This window comes from Microcaecilia unicolor, chromosome 4 (assembly GCF_901765095.1).
Source record: "Microcaecilia unicolor chromosome 4, aMicUni1.1, whole genome shotgun sequence".
Classification (NCBI taxonomy): domain Eukaryota; kingdom Metazoa; phylum Chordata; class Amphibia; order Gymnophiona; family Siphonopidae; genus Microcaecilia; species Microcaecilia unicolor.
The window spans coordinates 208500911-208526483 of NC_044034.1; the positions used below are offsets into that span (position 1 = coordinate 208500911).

Here is a 25573-nt window from a genome sequence, read left to right on the forward strand (position 1 = left end):
GGGAGCATTTAAAGGCTTGATTAAACAGCCAAGTTTTTTTAGCAAACTTTTTGAATGATGGTTCGGCACCGGCACAAATAGTGAGGAAGAGTTCCAATAGAAAGGAGCGGAAAAGAAAAAAAAAAACATGGTGTCTATTAAATTCTAGCTGGGCAGATTTCAAGCTCAGAAGGACCAGGCGGAGATCGTTCATTGACTGAAGGAGGTGAGCAGGGGAATGCGAGATAGTTAATGATGCTAGGTAATCTGGAAGACCTAATCTGTGGGCTTTAAATGCAAGTGTGAATAACTTAAATATGATCTGTTTCTTGATAAGGAGCCAGTAAAGTTTCTGGAATAAAGGGGACGCATGATCAAACTTACGTGCATGGCATATTAATTTTATAGTGGTGTTTTATATAGATCTGAGCTTTTTTTTTTTGTAAATATATTTTATTGCAGAACATCAACAATTGCATACAGTTATGTGACAAAGACTTAACAATAACCAGAAATCGAATGTGAATCAACTTTCCCCCCTTTTTTTATCCCTCTCCTCCCTTTTTGCTTCCTTCTCCCCCCTTGAAGTCCCTCACCCTCTTCCCACACTCCTGAAAAAAAAAATCAGAGTTCAATACTCTGCTATGAGCTGTAGGAGTCAGTGATGCCAAAAATGGCTCCCATATGGTACAGAATTTTATGCCTAAAGTAGAATCTATGTCCAAAAATTCACAGCGTTCTGTGGAGGCCTGTGTAATCAATGATCTCCAGTGTGCTAAAGAAGGTGGTACCGCGTTCAGCCAGTTAATCAATATACCCTTCATAACAGTTCTTCTAAGGAAGCCTTGGTAACATTTCAATACAGGGCGTTGAAGACCAAATATTCAAAAAAAAAGCCTTGGGTCTCGGCGTCCAACGTGACTTCAAAAGAGATGAAATGTGTATGCCTATAGTGCACCAATAACGCACAATATATGGACACTTCTAAAACATGTGGCCTAGGGTAGCCCTGGAGGCCTGGCATTTTAAGCAGCAACTAGACATGCCCAGGTGGGCTAAGAACGCACAGTGTGGTGAAATATAAAGGCGCATAACAAACTTGTACTGTTGTTCCCAATGCAGAATATGTTTAGTAACTAGACGACTATCTTGAATGCTGGCAAGCAACTCTTTGTCCGATATCATAATTGCTAAATCCATTGACCAATGTTGTGCCAGTTTTGTGAGGTCATATTGGGGAAGCAGATCCAATAGTGCCCTATGGTGAAAACCTAACGGCACTCGAATTTGAGCTTTGAGACTAAAACCTTCCAAGTGTCTCATGTATCTCTGTTGTCAAAGCAGCTGTGGGCAGGGATGAAACATAATGATGTAGCTGTAGATATGAAAACATGTCTGATGCATCTAAGTCATATTCTGTACACAAAGAGCTGTAAGGACGAAGGGTGCCAGAAAGTTTGCATACGAGCAGCCTAGGTTGATTATGTTGCAATAATCAAGTCTGGTTAATAACAGCGACAGGACATGGGAGTGAAAAGTGTTGTGATCAAAGCAACGTCAGACTGACCGCAATTGCTGGAGGGCCAGAAAACTAATTTTTGCTCCCTGACCTACCTGCTCCCTCCTTTCCTTGCTACGCCAAAAGGCAACTTCTTCGTTACTGAGTAGCAGTCTGCCTACTCCTTCCTCCTGGAGCAGTACAGTAGGCCCAGGCTCCTTGGGCTACAATCAGCCCAGTATCCTTTCTGCAGCAGATTTTTGTCACTCCTTACCTTAAAAAAATGTTGCCACTATAGGTACATGCTTACTTTGCTTAGTACTTAGGCTGGCCGTGTACAAAATATAACATTTTATTATGCTTGACAAAATGTTGTAATGAAATTGGGGGGTGTTTAGTTTGAGGTATATGGTATTTATTAAGTTGTGCAACGTGCTGCATTCCTCCTTTGACAACACTGGGGGATGGGTGGGCTTGCATTTAGGAAATGTAAAAATGACTTGTGTGTTTATTTTTAATTTATTTTTCAGATTGAGTTTTTGGCTATGATAAAAGGTAATTGTTGTGGTATTGGTGTGTAATTTGCTTAGAAATCTTTGATTATAAGTGAAAAATCAAATTAAAAACTTAAAATCTCTAGGCAAATTGTACACCAATATTAACAGCAATACAATTACTGAATCAGGATGAAATTATAATAATTGAGTACCTCAGTTTGGCTTGCTAAATAGCCAGTGTGTTATATACTATGGTATATGGTGTATATATGCCTAGGGATAGTATAAGAAAGACAGTGTGGGAAGCAGATTTTTTATGCTATTTTTTTGACACTTATTACATTTTTATTTTTGTGATTTGATTTTTTTATTCTTATTTATCAGGTTTATTATAATGGCATCTGGTGTGGGCTTTGCCAACAAAAAAAGGCATAAGTAAATAAGTAAACTGTTAGAAATATGCGTGTGTGTAATGTACATATAAACATCCCTGAGCCATGTGTTTATAAACACCACCAGACCCCCCCCCCCCCTTCCTCTGGGCATATAGTATCATAAGGTGGGGGAGCATCTTTGTCACGGTCCCTCCGATGGCACGCTGTAAGCTTGAACTGTTTGCTTATTCCCGCTTTTTAGGCTGGTCACTCAGTGACCACTTCCTTTTCATTTAGTCAGTGCCAAAGATGCGACCGGCTTTGAAACGCCTGCCTCTCTCCCACCTTCAGCTACACCGCGAGCGGAGGGCGGGCGCTTCCCTGTTCCAGTCTTCCATCACGCCCTGCCTTCAAATCTCTTGGCTGCGGACTCCAAATACACTAATGTAAGAACACACCTCATTAAAAAAAATAAATCAGAAATAAAACATTCGGTCAGCACTTCACGCACACCCATTCTCGCTGTTCCCGCTTTGCAGCTTGCCAGAATCCGTTCCCCGTTCTTTCTCGGTCTTGTCTTCTGTCTCTCTCCCTCCCGTACACTCTATACACACACACACACACACTTTGGTAGATTGGGGATGATGTCACTTCCTTCGGGAGAAGGCGGGAGGGGGTCTAGGGAAGTCACGACCCCGGTGCGCTGAGCGCGGGCTGCTCCCGGCGCCGCGGAATCAACTGAGCTGCCAGGCTGGAGAAGAAAGGAGGGAGACCGGCCGGGAGCGGGAGGCGCTCCGCCTTAGCTGCTGGGGTCGGGGCTACTGCTGCTCTGACATCTTCAGTCTGAAAATGGGAAGTTGAGGTGGTTCCTATGAGCCTTTGGAGGGATACGCATTCTTCTTGCGGCTGCCGTGCTGAAGGGACACTGGAACGGTTCTCATGGAAGAATCTATAGATTGGATTTTTCTCATGCTGAGGCTTCTCTCTTCCTTGGGCCTGATATTTCTGGCCATCCAGAGATTTGGAGCCTTGCTCTCCTGAGGTTTGTACTGTGGCTTTAGGTGTGATAGAGCGCTCATTTCTCTTGTCCTGGACATCGCACACCTGCTTGTGACTTCATGCACTATGAGAAGTGAGTTCGGTTTCCAGTGTAATTTACTTGTTGATTAATCGTTGCGTGGGGTTAATGTGTTTGGAAATACAGACCTGTCATTTCATTGCAGGAACCAAAGTGGGTGCTTGAGCAGCCTGAACATTGAATACACACCTCCACTGTACCCAGAGAGAAATAATTTCTGCTGATTCAGCATCTCCAATGGTTTTGAAAAGTTGACTTCTAGGGAGGGCATAGGTGCTAGCATAGACTTGGGATAACTAGATAGGCAATGTATGGCACTAAACTGTGCCTCCTGTTTCAGGTTTGTGGTGTCTGTGTCCTGTTCTCACAGATGGAACAGGACAGTTTAAAATATTGGTATTTTGCCTGGTATGACTTGATTGGGAAACAAGTGTTCAGGAAGAACAGCTAAAACCATAGTCTAAGAAGGGGATTGGACAGAGCAGCTGATGATTGAATGCAATGTTGCATTTTTAAAATAACATTTAATCTAATTTTAAACACATTTATTAAACATAGTTTCATATTCTGGAGCTTGGACGCCTGCTCCTGACTTCATTCACTATTATGGCACATAAGAACCTGAATCCTGTCTCCAGTTCAGTATTTACTTGTTGATTAATCTCTGTGTGCTGGTAGTGTGTCTGGGAATCCAGACCTGCCATTTCAGGGTAGGGCCTTAAGTGGGTGCTTGAGCAGCCCCAGCAGAGTACATCACTAAAAGTAACAAAATCTAAAAACAAAAAAAGTATTTTTTATGGATTCAGCTCGTGCCTTATATATGAAATACATATTTGCGTGCACATTTCAAGGTTTGAAAATCTTTATGCACTGTTTTAATAAGCATACTATTAAAAAAAAAAAGTACATATTTGCCTGTTCCTAGAGGACTTACAGTCTGAGGGGGTTGATGCAGAAATCCTACCGTGAGTTGAACCACTTGATTACTGTGGGGTATACGTGCACTTTTTGGTCAAGCAGAGCAGAAAGGGGTTGAGCATGGGTGGTAATTTATGCATTAGACATGGCCACATGTTGCATAAAATATGTGGTAATGCAATCATTAAAGTATTCTACTGTAATGCACAAAAGGAAATGGTGGCTTTTGAAACGTTCACAATGCAAGAAAATTTTTTGGTAGGTCATTAGCAGCATAGAAGGGTTGATTTGAGAGGATTTCATGCCCTTTTTGTGATTTAAATGCCTATTTTTTCTGCAGCTAAAACAAGTATCTGCAACTTTAAAACACAGATGAGAAGTAACAGCAATAGCGTCTGCATATCTGAACAAAAACGTAAGTGCTAGCACACATCCACGACTGCTGATCTCATAAATATCAGTCTCAAAAATTTTATGTGCAAGAAATGTTTGGGAGGCTAGTGTTTATGCACAGAACAGCAGCTGCAGATGTGTGCTAGCACTTTTGTTTTCTTCAGACATGCACTGAAGAAACTGTCTTTCCCGCTGAACCTTTGTGTGCATGCATCTGTCAGGTTCCTTGATCATCGTCAAGTTTTGTGTACATAAAACTAGTTTGGCATTAGTTTTCTGGTAGAAGCCGCACGCTCAGCCACCGTCATGCAGGTCTACCTTGTGGCTTTCTGCATCAGCCTCTTAAGTTTGTACCTGAGGCAAAGGAAGGTTAAAAATGACTTACTCAAGATCACAAGGAGCAGCAGCAGTGTGATTTTAAACCCTGGCTTTCCTGGTTCACAGCCCACTGTTCTAGAACATTAAGCCTCCAAAATTAAAACACACAAAATTAAAATGGAATAAAACACCAAACAACAAATAAAACATAAAATAGCCCAGGGGCGTAGCCAGAAAACAGATTTTAGGTGGGCCTAGGCAAGAAGTGGGTGGGCACCAAGTATTCTCCCCCTCCCCCCCACCACCAAAACAAAATATCTCAGCAGGTGGGAAAACGCTTCTTTCCACCTTGGCAGTCTGCAGCAAGCATGCGCTGAAAATTGAGCATGTACAGGTGCCGGTATCATGGAAAGTAGCGTTTTCATTACCATCAGGGGAAAGTCTTCAGCTGGCAGAGCTTGGGATTTCCACCAGCTACCACTAAACTTGTGCTACTGTTGGGTGGGCCTGAGCCCTAAGTGGGTGGGCCCCGGCCCATCCAGGCTCATCTGTGGCTACGCCACTGAAATAGCCACTTCTGTGCCCCATCTAGTAGACTTCTTTTCATCTAACAGACAAAATTTCAAACAGCCATGGCTTTAAAAGATAATGAAAATATAAATCTCTAGTTGTTTTAACTCCTATGGTGAGCTCTTCCATAAACCAGGGATTGCCCTTGAAAAATGTCTGTGTTGCAGCTTAATTGACCGAAAACCCCAGGGTTGAGGATTACAAATATCTGTTGGGCTATTTCTTCCACAAGTATGTGTATATACCCTGTTTCCCCGAAAGTAAGACATCCCCCGAAAATAAGACCTAGTAGAGGTTTTCCTGAATTGGTAGATATAAGGCCTCCCCCGAAAGTAAGACCTAGCAAATTTTTGTTTGAAAGCAGAGCCGCCGAGAGCCGGACAAGGCCGTCGCCGGGCCCCCCCCCCCCTCCATCCACCCTCCGTCGCTCCCGGAACTAACCTTAAACGCCTCCTTTCACCTTCGCAGCAAGCAGCAGCAGGGCCTGCTGCTGCTTGCTGCGAAGGTGAAAGGAGGCGTTTAAGGTTAGTTCCGGGAACGACGGAGGGCGGGTGGGCCAACCCCGATCCAACCCCGATGTTTCCCCAAAAATAAGACAGCCCCTGAAAATAAGGCCTAGCGCATTTTTGAGGGCAAAAATTAATATAAGACAGTGTCTTATTTTCGGGGAAACACGGTAGTACTGCTACAATTGTCTTGGTGTGAATGCTGTTTTGCTTTCCTGGTATATTGTTGTAGTTCCTTTCTTACTATTTTTGTTTCAATTTGTAAACAGCTCTGTTCAGCATGTCAGCTTGGGCGGTATATCAAGTTTTAATAAACTATAAACTGTATGCTATAGAAAGCCTTGGGGTGTCTGCCCCTCAGGAGTGACCTAGCTTGCAACACTGGATAGATAAATTAAGCAAAATTCACTTTACCTTGTCTGGTTATAATGTAGTTGTTCAAAGTTATGCTAACTGTTAGTGCTGGCTAAACTTAGCAGGCTAGTGCTGAAAATAGTTGGTTATTTAGGACTAATTTCTATAAATGGCGTCTAAAATAAATGGTGCTTAAAGTTGGGCACCATTTATAGAATAGTGCTTAGCGATGGGAACCATGACAGCATTTAGGCACGACCATGTACACTAACAAAACCATCCTCAATCCTCTTCATTCTGTAACAACGCACATAAAGGAATGCCCCTGATCCACCTAGGACCCTCCCATGGCCGTGCCCCCTTTTTGGGCCCATGTTTAAATTTACGCACATAAATTTTAATTACATCTAATTAGCATTCATAATTGCTTGTTAAAATCTCAATTATCAATGCTAATTAGCGTGTTCAATTAAATTGCAGGTGCAAATTGGGCACACATCCAAATTTGCATGTGCAGTTTTTAGCAACTTCTATGATATTCAGGAGTTAGTGGCTCCACAGCTGGTTGGATCTAGCCACTCTTTTGCAAATTGACCCTAGAGACTGTACTGGTCTAATTGTACAAACCTCAGTGGCTTTTGTAGAATATTTCTTAATAGAGCTTCTAGACCTGAGATATTTAAAAGTTACAAAATTAATGCATTGCTTACAGGAACTGCAGAGTTAGTTGCTGTTTTAAGGATTTGCCATGTAAAGCAGTACTAGATAGTTTCTTCAAAATACCAACTTGCCTTTTAATTCACACTCACCTTCCCTATGAGTTTTAGTCTTAAGTTTATTTATTTATTTATTTATTTATAACTCTTGTTTATTGACACCAAGAACAATTTACACTTAGCAACCACAATATAAAATATGGAAAAAGAGGCTTTCCAAGTGTCTGAATTTTCCATTGTATAATAGAACTCCTACATCCTCCCACTCCCCACTCCGTCCACCCTCTTCCCGCCCCCCCCCCCCACCCTCTTCCTCCCTCCCATCCCTTAATCTTAAGAATTCAAAATCCTTCTTCGTGCAATTGGAGTGAGAGAGTCCCAGAAGGGAGACCATGTCTTACAAAACATGTCACCTCTCTTGGAGGCTAAATCTGCAATTCCTTTTTTCTCAAAAGAGCAACAGTGAATCATAGACAACCTCCAGTGAGATACACTTGGTGCCTCCGGAGCCAGCCACAACTGTAGTGTTACCCGTTTTGACATCAGGACAGTTCTCCTTAAAAAGGCTTTGAGACCTAGAAGCGCTGGCCTCTGTACTCTGAAAAGATCAAACAACTGTCCAAGAGTTGGCTGCCAGGTGGTGTTCCACATCTGCGAGACATGTTTACTAAGCTCAACCCAAAAAGAGTATACCAATGGGCAGTTCCAGTACATGTGACCCAAGTTCGCTTCTCTGCTTGTGCACTTTGTGCAATTGTCCATTTCTTGTAGAGTAGCCCGGAAGGCTCTGTGTGGGGAGATATGCAGCCTAAATATGAATTTGTTTTGTTACATTTGTACCCCGTGCTTTCCCACTCATGGCAGGCTCAATGCGGCTTACATGGGGCAATAGAGGGTTAAGTGACTTGCCCAGAGTCACAAGCCTGTGCCTGAAGTGGGAATTGAACTCAGTTCCTTAGGACCAAAGTCCCACCACCCTAACCACTAGGCCACTCCTCCACTTTGTATTGCATTTCCCACCAATTCGCATTTTCCGTCATATTATAGGTGGAATTTTAAACAAGCCTCAACTTGCTTTGGCTGCAGATTCATCCTCAGCTCCTGATTCCAACTTTGAGTCACTAAAGAGTAGTCATATAATTTAAATGAGTCTCTTAAATGTCTATGAAATATTTCAAAGACACCCTCGATTGTGCATCTAGTCCTATCATCTCATTGAGCTTTTCCCAGAATTCAGCAGTCAGTGAAGCAGAGGGCAGGGAATTGACATAATGTTGTAATTGGAAGTATGCAAATATATCTCTCTTATCCAAATCGAACTCTTCACATAACCCTTCCAAAGACTTGATAGCTCCCCGCTCCGACACCACATGATACAAGTATTGTGTCCCACAAGCTGCCCACCTTCGAAAAGAAAGGGAGGAGCCTCCCAGGAATGCCATGTTGCCCTGTATGGGAAGCAGCAAGGAAACCTCCCTGTTCAGCTGGTGAAGTCTACATATCCACCTCCACGTTATGCGTAACGGTTGGAATATAAAATTATAAGGCCCTAGCGGGGGTAATTTGTCTTTAGAAGCAAGTAGCCAATATGCAAAATTTAAAAGACCAAGCAGAGAGCTTTCTGTAGATGTGCAGGAAAAGAAATGAGTGGAATGAAACCAATCAGAAAGGTGTCTCATGCTACTAGCCATGAAGAACAACCGTAGATCTAAAAGTCCCAAACCCCCCCCCCCCCCCCCCCAGCGCATGGCAACATACCCTGGATAGCGTCATGCGAGCCCTCTTTCCCTGCCATAGGAAAAAATGTAGTTTCTTCCGCAACCACTTTTCATCTTTAGCATGCAGCAGTAAAGGGAGCAATTGAAATATGTAGATCCACTTTAGAAAAAGAATCATATTATACAATGCTATTCGGCCTAACAACGTTATTGGTAGTGCCTGCCACCCCTGCAAGACTTCAGTCGCCCACTGCTTTAATGGTCCCACATTAACAGCATAGAGCTGAGACAAATCTGCAGGAATGTAAACACCCAAATACTTAATTGTGTCCTGCGCCCATTGAAAAGGAAAATTACTTACCCAGCCTTCTCTAATCTCGGATTGGCAAAGCAACTGACTTTTGGAAGTTCAAAGAGAATCCGGTAATGAAACCGAATTCATCTAGTACCTCTAACAACTGAGCAACAGATGACTTCGGTTGGGTGAGAGTAAGAAGCATATCGTTAGCGAAAGCCAGGATTTTTACCGGCTGCGCTGGTAGAGTTACTCCCACAATATCTGGGTCCACCAAAATTGTTCTTAGAAGCGGTTCTAAATACAATAGAAATAATAAAGGCGAGAGGGGGCACCCTGCCTAGTTCCCATCTGAACTTCAAATGAAGAAGATTGGATCCCATTGACCAATAGTCGGCTGAAGGGCAGTGATATAACGCAGTGATAGCCTCCATAAACCACCCCCCCCAACCAACATATTCTAATACTTGAAATAAATAATCCCATTGAACTTTATCAAACACTTTTCTGCATCTAGGCTTACTAGCAATAACGGGTCATTGGCAGATTATGTGTAATGGAAAGGAGAACCTCTGAACATTCAAAGTGCCTGATGACCTCGAATGAATCCTACCTGGTGGTCACCCACCAGGGAGGGAATATATTGGACCAACCTGTCCGCCAACACCCGCGCTAAAATTTTTATGTCTACATTTAACAATGAGATTGGCCTATAAGATTCTACCTGACCTCGTGGTTTACCCGGTTTGGGGATGAGAGTGATTAGAGCCTCATTCTCTTTTGAGGAATAAAACCCTCGCTCAACCACAGTATCGTAGTATGAGATTAGGGGGCCGACTAATTGGTGTATTAGTATTTTGTAATACTCGTTGGAAAAACCATCAGGGCCCAGAGCCGACCACAGAGGGAGAGATTTGATGACACGTTGTAACTCTTGCGCACTAATAGGGAGGGATAGCTGCCTTTGGACTCCCTGTGCCAGGTGTGGCATACCTGCATCTACTAGATAATCCCAAATCAAAGATCCCTGCTCTCACCTCTTCAATGAGTATGTTCCTTTAAAATGTGCATAAAATGCTTTTATTATCTCACCTAGTTGGGTGAGGCGTACACTATTGGACAGCTTGAGGGAGGGAACAAATTGACGCGACATCCTCGCTCTGGTCACCTGTGCCAATAACTTACCAGATTTGTTGCCAAAACGCTGAAAATGGAGCCGTCGGGCAAACAAATGTTTCTTGGTTTGCTCGTGTATCAGCGAATTTAGAGCTACTGACGCTGCCGTCATCTTTTCCCTGTTATCCTTAGTGGGGCTGGCTATGAATGCTTTCTTGGCTATTCTGTAAGCCGCCTCCAGCCACAGGATGCCCGCCGCCAAACGCTTAGCTCGGGTACACATGTATGCAATTATTTCCCCCCGGAGGACTGCCTTAGAAGCTTCCCAAAATATTATGGGTGATTCACAAGACTCTGTGTTAGTATCCTCATAAAATTTCCATCTTTCTCTGATATGATCCAGAAACAGTCTATCTTGATATAGGTAAGATGGAAAACGCCAAAATCTAGAAGTTGAGTCTGACGTCAGTGCCGAGGAAAATGGTAGAGGCTATTATTAAAAAAAAATTACAGAGCACATCCGAGGACATGGATTACTGAGACCAAGTCAGCACGGCTTTTGTGGGGGGAAATCTTGTCTGACCAATTTACTTCAATTCTTTAAAGGAGTAAACAAACATGTGGACAAAGGGGAACCGGTTGATATTGTGTATCTGGATTTCAAAAGGCGTTTGACAAGGTACCTCATGAAGGCTACAGAGGAAATTGGAGGGTCATGGGATAGGAGGAAATGTCCTTTTGTGGATTAAAAACTGGTTGAAGGATAGGAAACAGAGAGTGGGCTTAATGGGCAGTATTCACAATGGAGAAGGGTAGTTAGTGGGGTTCCTCAGGGGTCTGTGCTAGGACCGCTGCTTTTTAATATATTTATAAATGATTTAGAGATAGGAGTAACTAGCGAGGTAATTAAATTTGCTGATGACACAAAGTTATTCAAAGTTGTTAATCGCGACAAGATTGTGAAAAATTACAAGAGGACCTTATGAGACTGGGAGGCTGGGCGGCTAAATGGCAGATAACGTTTAATGTGAGCAAGTGCAAGGTGATGCATGTGGGAAAAAAGAACCCGAATTATAGCTACGTCATGCAAGGTTCCATGTTAGGAGTTACGGACCAAGAAAGGGATCTGGGTGTCGTTGTCGATAATACACTGAAACCTTCTGCTCAGTGTGCTGCTGCGGCTAGGAAAGCGAATAGAATGTTGGTATTATTAGGAAAGGTATGGAAAACAGGTGTGAGGATGTTATAATGCCGTTGTATCGCTCCATGGTACGACCGCACTTGAGTATTATGTTCAGTTTCTGGTCGCCGCATCTCAAGAAAGATATAGTAGAATTGGAAAAGGTGCAGCGAAGGGCGACTAAAATGATAGCGGGGATGGGACGACTTCCCTATGAAGAAAGATTAAGGAGGCTAGGGATATTCAGCTTGGAGAAGAGACGGCTGAGGGGAGACATGATAGAGGTATATAAAATAATGAGTGGAGTGGAACAGGTGGATGTGAAGCATCTGTTCACGAGCTTCCAAAAATACTAGGACTAGGGGGCATGCGATGAAACTACAGTGTAGTAAATTTAAAACAAATTGGAGAAAATTTTTCTTTACCCAACGTATAATTAAACTCTGGAATTTGTTGCCAGAGAAAGTGGTGAAGGCGGTTAGCTTAGCAGAGTTGGACAGTTTCCTAAAGGACAAGTCCATAAACCGCTACTAAATGGACTTGGGAAAAAATCCACAATTCCAGGAATAACATGTATAGAATGTTTGTACGTTGGGAAGCTTGCCAGGTGCCCTTGGCCTGGATTGGCCGCTGTCGTGGACAGATGCTGGGCTCGATGGACCCTTGGTCTTTTCCCAGTATGGCATTACTTATGTACTTATGAGACTTAGTTCCAAGTCCATCCAAATCAGAGAATGATCAGATATCTCTACTGGCCCTATGAAAGCACTTCTAACTCTAAAGAACCATGTCTGTGACAGAAGAATGTAGTCAATGCGCGACCATGATTGATGTGCTTTGGATTGTTGAGTATAATCTTGTGTGGTAGGGTGGAGCAGACGCCAAGTATCCACTAATTTCAGGGTTTTACACAGTGCCGGAAGTCCCTTCCCTCCTCCACCGCCAACAGCGCCCGAGGGGATGACCTATCTAAAACCGGGTCCATAACCTGGTTAAAGTCTCCCGCCACACCCAAGGGGCATCTGCATACTGAAGTCCCAGCGCAGCGATCGACTGAAAGAACCCAGGACAATAAGAATTGGGACCATAAGCTGCACATAGATAGAACTTGTCCTTGAATTAAGTTGGATCAGCACTACCCGCCCTTCTGAATCTTTATATACTAGCATTGATTTGACAGGGCAGACCCTTCTTCAATAAGATAACTACCCCACTCCGACGGTTTCCCAGAGGAAGAATAATAACATTCCCCAACCCACTGCTGGTGTAATTTTAAGTGCTCACTATCTGATAGTTTGGTTTCCTGAAGACAGGCAATAGCAGCGCCATGATGTTTAAAGTTGTGATAGTATCTGTAACGCTTTACTGGAGAGATAATTCCAGATACGTTCCAAGATATTATTTTAAGTTTGGATTACCTATCCCCTCTCTTAGCACAAAAACCAAAAATCTGACCCAATCAACTCAATGTAATCCCTAGGAGCCCAGCCTCCCCAGGGATGCATCTGTGACCACCAAAGCGAGGAGCCACCAAGTCATGTTCTCCAGTCTAACACCAGCTCGAATTTGCAAATTCATACTCTCACTCCATTCCAGTCAAAGTTGCCCCGCACCCGCCCCCTCTCCTCCCTCCCTCCACTCTCCCCTCTCACCTCCCCATCACCCATCTATCAAAAACAGTGTCACACTCCCAACCGGGGACGGACCCACGGGTCATTCACAATGCTAGTTGGGAAAATCCCCTCCCTTCATTTTAAAGAACAACATAACATCGCTCCCTAATCATATTATAACTTGACTCAGGTACTCAGCTGACATCCATTTAAGATAGCAATGGTTACCAGACACTCCACTAGACTATAACAGTCATGTTGGGTCCCCAGGTCCTTCCAAGGATCGTGCCCAGGACCGGGCCTCTTCCGGCGTATTTAAAGGAATACAGTGGTTATTGTGTTGTATCCGTAGCGTGGCTGGATATTGTAAAGCGAATCGCATATGCTTAGATACCAGCTGGGAGCAGACTGTGGAAAACGCTCTTCTTTCTCTGCGATAGCGCCGCCGAGTAATCCTGGAATATACGAACCGGTCGACCCTCAAATTTTACTTCCTCTGATTTGCTTTTGTATTGACGCAAAATCTGTGCCTTCTGAGAATAGCGATGGAATTTTGCTATCGCTACTCTTGGCTGATCTTCAGCTGTGCAAACGGGCCCTACATGATGCGCCCTGTCCAGGTAAATTGCTCCCCGCTTCCCCACAGAATGGAAGGTTCTCCAGTAGCCAGGCATCCAACCATGATAGCAATGAGGGCTCCTTAATTGTCTCTGGGAACCCTACAAACCGCAGGTTCTCCCGCCTTGCTCTGTTTTCCAAATCTTCGATCTTCAGCTGTTTGGAGTGGGTTAAGGCCTTCAGGGTTTCTGTGCTTTCCATCTGTGCCTGCAGCATGTCTTCCGCGTCGGAGATTCTGCACTCGATCTCTCCTGTCCTGCGGGCAACTCAGCTGTTGCTTGAGCCATCCCTGTTATTTGCTCGGAGAGCTGCACAAATCGAGAGTCTAGTGCCCTCACCACCGCCTCTGTTACTTTGGGGATAAAAATCCGAGGGGGACTGCGTGGGCAGCGGGGAGGGTGCCATTTTATCTTCTCCTGGGCGCAACCGGTCCGGGTCCCATCTCGGCGGTTTAGCAGACATTTGGTGCTCGAGCTTTAGTCAAAAATTTGTCCATGCACTCTGGTTCAACCGAGAAAATGATGATTTGTTAAATCGCTGTTTGTAAGTTAATATAAATTAGCGAAGGGAGGGATTTCCCTGAGCAGCTTGCTTCCTGCACGTCCTCCGCCGCTCACAGCATCACGTGACCACCTAAGTGTATTTTTTATATAAGTGATTTTATTTTTTATGTGTATAAAAGGTATAGAACTCAGTGTGTGTGTATTTCTTTGGGATCATGGATTTCAGTTTGCATACAGTAGCATTCTTCTTTATGTAAGCAGGGTTGACACATTTTGGACATCGGTTGCTGTACCACCTGTTTTGTTAATGATGGGGCTCTTTGAATGTTGCTAGTGGTGGAAGCCATAGGAGCCAACTTCCCAAAATGTTGGGGGTATCTTGTTCAACACAAATTACCCTGGACATAGGGTGGTTGCTCAATATCGGGGATGCTCAACACTCACTTTACCCACAAACTGGGACCTATGGTGGCGGCAGAGCTAGACCACAGCCTACAGAGTCCAAAAAAGGAAGTTGTGTCATTGACCCCGGAATGTAATGATGGTACTCATGGAGATAGAAATGAGGAGGTTCTTCATTGGCCCAGAGGAGGAGGAAAGTACCGCCTACTTGTGGAAAACATAGTGAGAGAAAAGTATAAGAGAGGAGGAATGTTGAGAGAGATGACTGGGGTGGGTTTTATGTATAAACATTCTTAAAATACTAGTTTGTGTTGCAATATTAGTGTTATATTGTTATATTCTGTGGTAGCAATCAGAAATGTCATAAAATACAAAACCTAAAGCCTGGAAAAAATGTCTGGCTTCACATTTCTTTTCTGATGGCTCCTAGAAACAAAGGTTTTTGTCAAGTTCTGGTATTAACAACTTTTTTTTTTTATGTAAACAAATGTTGAGAGCATTTTATTTATATCCTCTTGGCAACAATATCTCCAAATTGGTTTGGTTTGTGAATACCGTGAAAAGTGTGAACCCTACCCCTTAATCCATTGTATGTGAGTGTGATCTCAATAGCTTAAATTTACTATTAAGAAAAGCACTAATAACTTGTATTTGACAAAGAGAGCAGCCTCATGGAGTTCATAGGATGTGATATATTATATACAGGCAATATATCAAAGTGTGCCTGAAAGCTATTGTAATCAGGCAGGTAGCACACTATATGATTGGGACAATGGCCCTATATTTTCTGCTATAGTTTCTTAGTCTGATTGTATTTTTAGGAACTTGTGGATCTTCTTTCTTGCTGTACTCTAGGAGGACTAATGCTAATTTTGGTTTTTTTTCTCCTTTACCATAATGTTCAGTTTTCTTGAGCTTCTTTTGGTTAGAATGGATGTGTCCCAGGTGATCACAGCTCCTTCATTCTCTGCAATTCTGGCAGGTTTTTTTCTGGAACAGCGTTTTTTATAGTGTTTATATAATTTCTAGTGGATGGCCGTACTACCTCGTTATGATTATTTGTATACAGGTCTTCTGACATCACATCACATTCAGCAAGAGATGTGGGACTGTTTCCAGTTCTGTTTTACAGTTGTCTTCTGTTCTAACTGTGAACAGTAGTAGTTCCACTTCCTGTGCTGTAATCATCAATCTGTTCATTAAGGTTTAAGTTCACCTGTTTAACTATCCTGTGTCTAGTTTCTGAAGTAACTATATTTCCCTGCTACGTTGTGTTTCAGTCATTTTACCTTGATTTCTGGTTTGATTCTCTTAAGATACTTGTGGCTTGTTTTGCAAAGTTTACTGATTTTTCCCCATGTGTGCTTGGAGTTTCTTATTCATTCTGTTTTGTTGGAAGGCTTATCAGTTATGACTGTTCAGTTTTGTATTTCAGGGCTTTTTGAGTATTTGGGTTAGTTCATGATAAGCGTGCCTAGAGTCCTACTATTAGTAGCACTTTACCCTCTTCATACTTGCCAACCCAGTTCAGATGAATGGGATTATGCCCCTTCTGCCAGCAGATGGAGACAGGACTCCTTGGCTTCTGTATACCGTCTGGTACAGCCAGGAAGTCAATTAGTATTTCTGTCTCCAGCAGATGGATGGATGCAGAGACCGGTGCAGCTATAAAGGACAAATTCTTTTCCACTATGCAAGAAAGGGCTGGGTTACATTTTTGGCTCTCTGGACCTAAAACTGGTAGCAGTGGCAGAAGTCAGGACAAATCTGGAGTTTCCTCATTGCCCCCCTTGCTCAAAACAAAGGTGGCAAAAAGGGCAGGAGCTTGAGCTGAAGCATATGCTAGCAGCTGTGGCTGCTTTTAAGGAGGAAAAAGTTAAGCCAGAAGCAGCATGCCACAGCTAGGCCCTACCATCCAGTCCCCACAGTATGGTAGGTGTGCCCACGGGCAGCACCATCCTTAGGGTGGCTCCCCATGAAATCAGGAATTAGAGCTCTGGAGGCCTGGGTTCCCCTGGAAACGCTGGTAACCTTCCTGCCCTTTGGGGTGAAGGTTCCAGTGTAGCCATACAGAAGCATAAAGGGTGGAAAGGAGCAGGAACGGGTCAAGCCCTGACCCACAAAAAAGGTAAGATGGAGAGGCTTTCCTAAGGACCAGGCCAGTGCCTTGGGTAGTGAGTACTGTTGCAATGGAATGTAAAATAGCACCATCTCAGATCCCAGATCTGGCATCATAGAACCATCATGAAGCTGTTCAAATTGCAGCCCCACAGTCATGTGGATAAGATTTCTGCTGTCTGGTTATAAATTATCCAAATAAGTGTTCCTCTAATTCTTGAGAATACAATTTTAAAAGACAAAAAAAAAAAAAAAAACTATCTAGAGACAAGATGCTTAAAGCACAGGGCAAACTCGGAGGGGGGGGGGGGGGAGGGGAGAAGTGGCAAGCACCAGCCCTTTGAGCAGCTCCTTGGACTTATGCTGGAGCTACAGGTGGCTAACCTCTAATGCTTGTAACTCCTCAGGTCATACAAGGATTCAGGCAAAGAGAGGAATAATTGGTCCTTTAGGTATTTTGTTGCCTCCCACCTCCCTGATAGCCTATGCCATTTCCTATAAGGAATGCCTCTATAGGGTTTACCCGTCATTTATGTTAATTACGGAGGCAGTAGAGGACACAGAACCCAGGAAAAGAGAGATGTACTTGGTGGGTCTTTTTAGAGGAGAGGAGCAGGACAGTGAGAAAGCAGTGTACTCACAAACTCTCAGCAAGCCTGTAGAATCACTGGTGAAGAAAGGTTGTTTTGTTTCATCAGTCATATTCCTAGTAGCTGAAGCCTGGAGTGGTAAACTGAGTCTAAATAACCAATTAAAAAAATTACCTTCTGATAGTAACAGTCTTCCTTTCTGTCAACTGTTGTAAGTATGGGACATGCCCTACCATGGTCTGTTCCTTAGAGGGAGCTCATTGGGTACACCAGTGAAATGCTGTAAAGGAGTCACTAAAGGGAGCTCCAGCAAAGGCCAGGAACATAGGGACCGGGGAGGGCCAAAGCCAGGTGGATTCCCTTTAAGAAGTGTGATAAGTATGGGACATGCCCTGCCATGATCTGGTCACTAGAGAGAACTCCAGCAAAGGCCAGGAACACAGGGGCTGGGGAGGGCCCATAGGAGTGGATTCCCTTTAAGAGGAAGTGCCCTGGAGATGGTACTGACCCTTCAAGAACCAGGAGGAGGGGCCCAGAAGGGGAGTGTGTGTGTGTGTGGGGGGGGGGGGGGGGGCTATTAGCAGCCATGTAAAAGAGCACCTTCCAGAAGGAGCTAGGATGAAGGGAAGGGGACCTCCAGGGAAGAAGAAGGAAGGAAAAGGGGACATGAAGAGGAAGGAGGCATGCAGAGCACCTGGTAACTTGAGAGACCGGTTGGAATAGGCTGTAAACCCGGGGACATGGACTCCCAAGAAGAAGCCAGACCAAGAGGGCCAGAGGAGAGGATCTCTACCAGATGCCTAGGGATGTTGAGGCAAGTTTGCCACATCCCAAACCAAAGAAGATACTTACCTTGATGTTGTGATAATGAAGTAATACAACTGTTGTGGAACCCAGTATGAGGGTGGTGTGAATTAAGAACTGGACTAACAGTCGGGGTGGAGGACAGGACTGCAAAGTGAAATTGAAAGTTGAAAGTCCTGTCCAGGGGTGGTGGCTGTTTTTAACTGAGACCCAGGTCTCTCGAAGGAGGGCTTAGTTAAAGAGTGAAAGAGGAACTGTTTGCTTATGAGAAGAACTTCCCTCCAACAGAATGGTTAGGAAGGCTAATTGAAGTGGGTTTGCATATGGATGGCCTAATTTGCTTAACCTCATGAAACCTGCTAACCAAGCATATTTATATCCATAAGAGGCACCAGGGGACGCTTGTGAAGTACCAGAACTATTGTTGACTACTGGAAAGCTTTAACAAGGATAGTAGGATTGGAGGACTGGAGTATATGGGTGAATCACCCTAAGTGTAAAGTGGTCCCCAATCCAGGATACTGAGACTGCTGGCTGCTATAGAGGAGAGCTGTCTCTGATCCTTTTCTTAGAGGCAAAGCTCTGGTTATCTCTGGCAGTGAGCTGTGGTGTAGTCTATGAGCCACCAGGGGGCCATTATATATATCTATATAATAATTTGACATGTCAAGCGCTTTTGACATTGGTTGATCATGGAATATTACTACATATCCTTGACTACTTTGGAATTGGAGGTAACGTTCTCAACTGGTTTAAGGGATTCCTAACCACATGATCATACAAGTGATATCTAACTCAATTATATCAGCCCCATGGATACCAGAATGCGGAGTCCCTCAGGGTTTTCCCCTCTCGCCATCTCTATTCAACTTAATGATGATACCCTTGGCGAAGCTATTATCAAACCAGAACCTCAACCCTTACATATACGCAGATGACGTAACGATCTACATCCCATTCAAACAAGATCTTAAGGAAATTTCCAGTGACATCAACCAAAATCTCCAGATCATGCATTCATGGGTGGATGCATTTCGGCTGAAACTTAATGCAGAAAAAACTCAATGCCTAATACTCACATCTCAACACAACAAGAACAAATTCACTGCCATTAATACACCAAAATTGAACCTTCCAGTTTAGGATACCCTAAAAATTCTTGGAGTTACCATTGATCGACACCTAACTCTTGAGAGTCACGCAAAAAACACAGCCAAGAAGATGTTCCACTCAATGTGGAAACTAAAAAGAGTAAGACCTTACTTCCCAAGGACTGTCTTCCGCAACCTGGTACAATCAATGGTACTCAGTCATCTAGACTACTGCAACTCATTGTACGCCGGCTGCAAAGAGCAAATAATCAAGAACTTCAGACAGCTCAAAACACAGCAGCTAGACTCATATTCGGAAAAACAAAATATGAAAGTGCGAAACCACTACGAGAAAAACTACACTGGCTCCCACTTAAAGAACGCATCACATTCAAAATATGTACCCTAGTTCACAAAATCATTCACGGAGATGCCCCAGCCTACATGTCAGACCTGATAGACCTACCATCCAGGAATGCTAAAGAATCATCCCGCACATTCCTCAATCTCCACTTCCCCAACCGTAAAGGTCTAAAATACAAACAATCGCATGCGTCAACCTTTTCCTACTTGAGCACACAATTCTGGAACGCGCTGCTGCGCAACCTGAAAATGATCTATGAATTACTAACTTCTGCAAAATACTGAAGACCCATCTCTTTAAACAAGGCATACCACAAAGATCAACAAATGTGAACTCCTACACATATATCCAGAATTGTCTTATAATATTGCTTGTTACACTACTATCCTGTTTCATCAATATCATGTTACCCAAGATCCTATGTAATACTAAATGTATACTCTCTTATATACTTCCACCAATCATGATGTATTGTAAGCCACATGAGCCTGCAAATAGGTGGGGAAATGTGGGATACAAATGCAATAATTAAATAAATAAATAAAATAATTTGCACCTCCAGTGTTCTGAAGCTGACTCCGTGGCAGCGTGGCAGTGAAGCCGTGTAGTGTTCATAGGGTTTGTAATTGCCCCGCCCTTGAGGGAACTCTGTATAGTTGCCAGCCCCCGCCGCCCTCCCTCCCTCTCTCTCTCTGCCCTCCAAGTACGACCTGACCTCTGGCAGCCCCTCACCTTCCTAGTGCTGGCTGTATTTTAAAAATTCTTACCTTGGGGTGCGGCGTTCACAGTGAAGGCGAGCGGCGCTTCAAACTGCCTTCGCATGTGTCTCAGCTCTGCCTCTGGTCCCGTCTTCATTTCCTGTTTCCGGAAGGGCGGGACCAGAGGCAGAGCTGAGATACATGCGAAGGCAGTTTGAAGCGCCGCTCGCCTTCACTGTGGACGCTGCACCCCAAGGTAAGAATTTTTTTTTTTAATAATTTTATTGATGTCAACTCTTCTTCATAACATTTGAAATTCAGAACTATATACATCAGGTACTATGTCAGAGACATCAAGTTTTTTATTTTTCTCCCTCCTCCCCCCTCTCACCCTCCCCCCTTCTCCCCTCCCCTGCTTCACCAGTGAGTTTTAATAAAGTTATTAGCCATTTAATACTCTGCCTCCGAGCTAATGGAGTTAACTTCTCCCAAAATGGCATCCAACTCTGCAAAAATTTCTCCCCTTTCAGGGGGCTAGGTCTGATATGTCCTTTCTCTCCAGACACTGAGCGATATTTATTTATTTATTTATTGTTCACTTATATCCCACATTTTCCCACTCATGCAGGCACAATGTGGCTTACAAACATTATATAAAATACTACTACTACTACTACTACTTAAACATTTCTAGAGCGCTACTAGGGTTACGCAGCGCTGTACATTTAACAAAAAAATACAGAATAGGAAAACTTAGAAGAGTATACAAGGAGTATGCAGGGGGAGAAGCACTGAGCGATATCAAATATGCTCTCCATATTTGTATTGTGGTCTATCTTCCTGTAGCCAGAGTTTTAATATGTTTTTTTTTTCCCATCAGTACTGCCGTCTGGCAAATCCTTTAAAGCCTGTTTGGTTGGTTCTCTAGTAGTGTAGATATCAAATAGTATGTCCGGACGGATCTTCCATGTTATGGCCCACATCGTTGAAACTGTCTGCATACTTGTGCCAAAAAGTTTTTCACTGGCGGGCATTGCCAAAACATGTGGCCCAAGTGTGCTCCTCTCCCTGCACACTTGGGACAGTCATCCTCTGGCCTCAATGTGGCTCGAACCGCCCCATGTGGTGATATATATAGGCGCATGAGGAACTTGTATTGTGTTTCCCATAATTCAGCACTTCCAAATACCTTATAGCATGTCTGCAAGCAAGATTGCAAATTTGACTCCTCGATCCTGGACCCCAGTTCCCGTGTCCATTCTTGCGCTAACTGTTGGTATGCTACTTCTGGCATTGCCTCCCTGATCTGTGTATGATAATATTTCAGTGGTGTTGCTCCCTGTGCCTCCAAATCATATGCTTCCATTATCTGGTTTTTTACTGTGACTTCTAAATTTTCTTTTGGTAGGGCCTATACATAATGTTTTATTTGGTGGTATGCTAAAATGTCCCCCCTCTGGAACCCATGGCTCTGTTGTAATTCCTCTTTGTTCTTTAAGGTTCCATCATCCTTAATGATCTGTAATAAGAATATGATTCCTGCTTTTCTCCATTTTGTGAATGTAGATGAGGATGCTCCTGCTGGAAAGTCCTCATTCCCCCCCTATGGGCAAGAATGGTGAGGTCGTGGGGCTGAACTTATGTATTTTCCCAACCCATTTCCAAGCTCTTCGCAGTGGCGTTACCAAAGGGGCTATATGGATTGGTGTTTTTACCCGTCCCGGTCCCGTATGAAGCCAATAACTAAAATGTATGTCTCCCAGCATCGTGCACTCGGCTTCCAGGTAGGAAAAGTGTGAAGTCCCTCTGAACCAGTCTGATATATGCCGCATGCAGCCTGCTACCAAAATCCATTTGATACTAAGGGCCCCCAATCCCCCTCTGTCTCTAGGTAGGTATGTTTGTTGCAGAGAGACTCTGGCTCTCCGCCCATTCCATATAAATTTCTTGAGCGCTATGTAAATCTCTCTCATCTCTCTGGGTAATAAATAGCGATAGCACTTGGACTACATATGTCCATTTGGGTACTATAATCATATTATAAGAGCCACTCACCCCCACAGTGATAATGGCAGTTTTTGCCAAGCTGTAAGATCTGCCTTTGTGACTTCCCATAGGGGTTTCAAGTTGAATTTATGCAGCTGGCTTAGTTGGGTCGGTAAGTAAATACCCAGATATTTTATCTTATCTAAACTCCACTGTAGAGGGAATAGGCCCCTCCATTGTTGTTTAATACTTGGCAGTGTTGGCAAGACTACTGATTTTTGCTTATTAAGCCGGAAACCAGAGTGATGGCCAAATTCTTCTATTGCTTCTAATAGCCCTTGTAAAGATTTTTGTGGATTTGTGAGAGTTAGCAATATGTCATCAGCAAAGGCCAGTGTTTTAATGTGCAGATTTGATATTGATATTCCCGTGACTTCTGGGTTTCTATCTATTGTACATAGCAAGGGTTCAAAGTACAATAAGAAGAGCAATGGAGACAGAGGACAGCCCTGCCGTGTTCCTCTGTGAACTGGAAATGCTTCAGATACTATACCATTCACGATGAGGCGTGCCATTGGGTTTGCATAGAGTGTGGTCACGGCTTGGAGATACCATCCCTGCAATCCCACATAGTCCAACACTTCAAACAGGTACCCCCAGCGTACCCTGTCAAATGCCTTTTCGGCATCGAGGCTCACCAGTATCAAAGGTTCTTTCCGTGCTTTAGCATGTGCCAAGGCCAACAACACTCTGCGAACATTTAACCCTGGGTGCCGTCCCCTTACAAATCCCACCTGGATTTGGCATATGGTTTGCCAATCGTTCTGCTAATACTTTTGCGAAGATTTTTAAATCTACATTTAGTAATGAGATCGGCCTAAATGCCTCTGGTTTCTCCGGTGTCTTGCCAGGCTTTGGTATCAATGTGATCAACGCTTCATTTGCACTATTCGGTAATGTTTCTCTGTCCACTGCTTCATCAAAGTATTGTGTAAGTGGCCCGCTCACTTTGTGGGCCAATATTTTATAATACTCCGCCGAAAATCCGTCTATCCCCGGGCTTGTCCCCCCCGCTAGTGATTTAATCGCCTGTTGTATTTCTAATGCCGTTAAGGGGGAATTAAGATGATTACTGATTTCCTATGGTAATTTTGGTATGCCTGAGTCCTCCAGATAGTCTCTTATCATATCTGCCGATACCTCCTCCTCTGCCCTGAATATCTTAATGAAGTAATCTTGTAGGATTGTCATGATTACAGAGGGTCTATGGGTGTGTGTGCCGTCAGAGCTAGTTAACGTGTGAATATGTGGTTTATCTAACCATGCCTTAGCTACCTTCGCTAATAACTTGCCATTCCTGTTACCAAATTTAAAATATTGCACTCGCTTATGGAAAAGATATTTTTTTGTTCTGTCATGTATGAGAGCATTCAGATTTGCTAAGGTGGCCATCATTTGTTCATAATGTCTAGATGTGGGCGTCTGTTGATTCTTTCTTTTTGATTGTACATACTGGCGCTCTAGGTGTATAATCCCCTGTGCTAATCTTTTGTTCCTAGTTGCCACATAGCTTATTATTTCACTTCTCATTACTGCTTTGGAGGCCTCCCAGTATAGCCCTGGATCATCCTGGTGGACCCCGTTAGTTTCCCCATAAGTTTCCCATTTCTTTACCAGAAATGCCTTGAAATCAGTATTTCCGACCAAATATGCCGGGAATCTCCATCTTCCAGATCTCTCCCTAGGGGGGCCCATCGCTATATCTACCCATATTAGTGTGTGATCTGATATTGCCATTGGGCCCACTTTTGCCGAGTGCACTGCCGGGAATAATGAGGCTGTGACAAAGATATAGTCTATACGGGACCAGGTTCTGTGTGCTCTAGAGAGATGGGTATAGTCCCGTTGTGTAGGGTGTAAGAGGCGCCATGGATCTACCAGGTCTAGCACTTTGCAGATATTATCTAGTCCTTTTCTTCTCCCTAGTGCTCCCCAGGCCGTGGCAGACGATCTGTCAACTTCTGGATTTAAGACCTGATTAAAGTCCCCCATCATGATCCAGGGCGCTGTTTCATATTTTAGCCCCAATCTGACTAGGGTAGAAAGGAAGGCTGGATTTCTAAGGTTGGGACCATATACTCCACATATGTAATATTCTTGCCCCATGTAATTAATATGTACCAATATGTACCTTCCCGCTTTGTCTTTTTCCACTGTTCTTGAAGTGCTTGGAGTACCTCTCTTAGTAAGTATCGCCACTCCTCCCCTGCGATCTTCAGCAGAGGAGAAGTGACAATCTCCTACCCACTGTTGTCTCAATTTCTGATGCTCTGCATCCGTTAATTTTGTCTCTTGCAGACATGCTATTGTTACTGTATGGTGTTTTAAGTGTGTCAATATCTTAGTCCGCTTCACTGGGGATGTTATCCCCAAAACATTCCAAGATGCTAAACGTACCACATTATGTCTATTCATTATTGTCGTATCTGCTTTTCCTTTGCGTTATTGTTATATTCTCCCAAGACTTCGGGTCCCCCAGCCATGACCCTCCGTCTTTTTCTTTAGGTTTACACTTTACAGTCAATACATTTACCTCCCCAACATCATTTTTCGTTATCTCTTCTGGTGAAGCAGTTCTTTCCCCCCTTCCCATTTCCCTCCCTTGCCCCTCCTCCTTCCCGTCCCCCCCTATGTTCTCCCATGTGCCATGCATCTGGCCTCATGGTCTACATAATGCGGTCGAGGGCATACCTCCAACCCGTGTACATATTAGATTGTTATGGTCCTTTCCCGGTATCTATGTCACATGTTTCTTTAGCCAGGAAGTCTGACTAGATCTCTCCAGTCTCTTTAGTCTGTAGCCGTTACTTTTTTATGCTTTCTGTAACTTTCATGCTTTGCAATGTGTCTGTTTAGAAAGTACTCATGCTTCCTAAACCAGGTTCACCCAGAAGGAGAATCCATCCACTCCAGTGCTGCTTCTGGGGTTATGAATTGTTTCCAGCCCTTGTTGGTCTGTATCCGCAAAGTGGCTGGATATGTAAGATGAATCTCTGTTGCTTATCCACGAGTTTCGTGCAGACTGTTGCAAATGCTCGCCTCTTTGACATCAGGTGCGCTGAATAGTCCTGAAATATTTTGATGGGTCCTCCTTCGTACTGTGAGTCGTCTTTATTATTCTTGTAACAGCTAAGCACTGCTGCCTTCTGGGTGTAGCGATGAAATTTGGCTATAATCACTCTAGGCCTTGTTTCTCTTTGCTGCTGTTTTCCCACT

At 43.7% G+C, this 25573-nt stretch overlaps 1 protein-coding gene across 1 annotated transcript in view; it reads left to right on the forward strand.

Annotated features, from left to right (window-relative positions):
* Positions 1–2882: 2882 nt before the first annotated feature.
* The window catches only part of DAGLA (diacylglycerol lipase alpha), a 311785-nt gene continuing 289094 nt past the window's right edge, over positions 2883–25573 (forward strand). Inside the window, 1 exon segment of the mRNA XM_030201172.1 lies at positions 2883–3480. The gene's annotated coding sequence lies outside the window, so the exon portion shown is untranslated.